The sequence below is a fragment of the Macrobrachium nipponense genome, chromosome 11, assembly GCF_015104395.2.
Source record: "Macrobrachium nipponense isolate FS-2020 chromosome 11, ASM1510439v2, whole genome shotgun sequence".
Classification (NCBI taxonomy): Eukaryota; Metazoa; Arthropoda; class Malacostraca; order Decapoda; family Palaemonidae; genus Macrobrachium; species Macrobrachium nipponense.
In genome coordinates, this window is record NC_061087.1 from 29,035,143 (window position 1) to 29,037,575 (window position 2,433).

General features: G+C 40.2%; 1 long non-coding RNA gene across 1 annotated transcript; it reads left to right on the plus strand.

The window, feature by feature from the left end:
* The first annotated feature begins 423 nt into the window (after positions 1-423).
* Positions 424-1,655, plus strand: LOC135222768 (uncharacterized). The gene is made up of 2 exons (XR_010316408.1): positions 424-783; positions 1,135-1,655. It is a non-coding gene; the product is annotated as an uncharacterized LOC135222768 (long non-coding RNA).
* The last annotated feature ends 778 nt before the right edge of the window (positions 1,656-2,433 follow it).

Consider the following 2,433-nt stretch of genomic DNA (forward strand, 5'->3'; position numbering starts at 1 on the left):
ATCATTTCCTCACAGGGTTGTGTTATAATAATATTAATAATAATAACGCGTGAAATTCACTGCATACAATTATATTTGTTCTATCAAAATATGTGAAATCTATTCAGACTATTGACTGCATTGAATTACATTGTCGAAATCGCTTGTGAAACAAGGTAAAATATTGTGTATTGAACGCTCCGTAACAATAAATAAGAATAATAATAATAAATAAGAATAATATAACAATAATAATCACCCACTTCTGAGAGTGAGACAGACGACGAATCAAGTACATAATTTAATTTCCGCTGCCGACGCGAGGCTTATTATTGACAGGTCCGACTTCGGCGGCTCCGGCGGCGCTGGCGGACGTACGACCAACGCATAGTAAAATACAACACGCGTGAGACGGCGGTTAAACCCACGTTCCCACACGCGCCACTTGCACGTGCTCGCGTCCTGACACGCGCTTTTGTTTGTGCATTTGCAAGGCGAGTTTATGATACAGTTTGACTTATGCAACGCAAACTCCGCAAGCAGTCGATACTATAGTCGATCGCTTAATCGTAATTTAATACACCGGCTACCATGCTTGGTGATAGATAACGATGCGCAACATTTAAATCGATGAGCGTCATCGTCCACGGAATCGGACGCGGTTGACGTCATGGTCTGCATAAAACCAGCAGGTCCGAGCACGAGGTTAGCAGTGTTCCTGGAACGTTTGTAACATTTACAGCTCCACCAGCATGTCTGCTTCAAGGCTTTCCAGCCACTTCGTTGAAAGTCAAGTTACACAAAGTAAGTGCTTCTTCACTTAAACTACTACCATAATACTTTGCCTAAAAAAGTCTTGCATCATAATTGTTTGACACTAATTTGTGTACATAAACATGCTGTTGTTTACATGCATAAGGTATGTTTCAATGTATGTTTGTAAATACACTTATGTGTATTTACACTTCGTCAAGATTCGAATGGTCAATTTCAAAAGTACCTTCTAAAACTAAGCTCTTTACATGCATTCATTGGCATCTTTCTGTAAATCTTTTCCAGAGTTTATCACATTAATAAATCTAAATGAAATGTACGGTTAGTACTTACGTTAACACATAACCATTCTCATTAACATGTTTACTTTTCTCCCAACAGATTCTCCAGACGTTCAGGCGCATGCGTCAAGTCTTCCCTGTCCTCGGCTGCGGCAGCACATGGACGAAGACCTGTGGCCACGCCCACTTTGACGCTGGCCACAACAGAAGAAGCAAAGATGACCTGAGAGCACCACCAACAAAGCCCTTAGCCTACCTCTTCGACAACAACGCATCTTCATCATCGTACGTCAACCAGGCCTGCAACGTTGACGCCATGGAGCTCGTCGAATGGAACTACGAGATCTACCAGAACGCTCGCAACGAGCAGCTGGAGCGGGAGAGGAGGACTTTGGAAAGTGACGCCGTGTGAAATATAAGCGTCGAAATGCTGACGTTTCTTGCTGACCCTGACGGGTCCGATTTGAATTGATTGCGTCCAGCATGGCAGGTGATTGAGGTGGTGCACTTCGGCTGCGCTAATGCTGGGAAATGTTACTTACGTGTTACTGAAGGGTTCCTTGTAGACGGCTGAAAGTTGATTATTGACGTTGTCATCATGAAATAAATCTTAGTATACTGGGTTTACTTTTATTTACACATTATTACAGCTATTTAACAGAGTTTATTATCAGACTCATTGAACAGATATGACATCTACTTGCAAGCAAGCATCGTAAAGTATAATAAACGAATGAAAAAAATAGTAAAAGAGAGCCATGAATATATTGAAGACTGAAATGCAAAGATAAGTAATATACAAGTAGATGAATGCATAAAAAGGTAATAAAAATCAAGCAGACGCAAGTTAGTGTTCAAATGACCACATTATTTTGCTTCTACTAAAACCCTTAAGTATTTTTAATAAGTATATAATGAGGCCACACTTCGGAATACCATTCTTGCTTCTGCTCCCGTCATTCCTTTTCTCTTGTCTTGTTTCCTATACTTGAAAATGTCATGAAGGTTTATCTCCCATCGGGCACCCAAGTCAGGCAAAAATTAAAAAATATGAATTTCTTGAACAAATATAGGTTACAATTGGGCAAATGGATTTTTTATCTTCAGTTCGAGAAAATCCGTATTAATCACTGTATATCTCTATACATCCTTTTCAGTAGCCATTTCCACAACAGGAAGACTGTCTCACAGTTCCACACCAAAGGTGAAAGAAGATCTCTCGATGCCGACAATTGCGTCACAGGTATCAAGGACAAACAGCTGTAGTGGCCTTCTAAAAGACATTTCGCGCAAAATAACTGATCCTAGTCTCCCTGGAGAATGCAATAGTCTTCGAAAGCTTGCTGATGGTCAAGTCTAATTCAGAATATATAAACTTTCCAGTAGAGTTGAAAAAAGT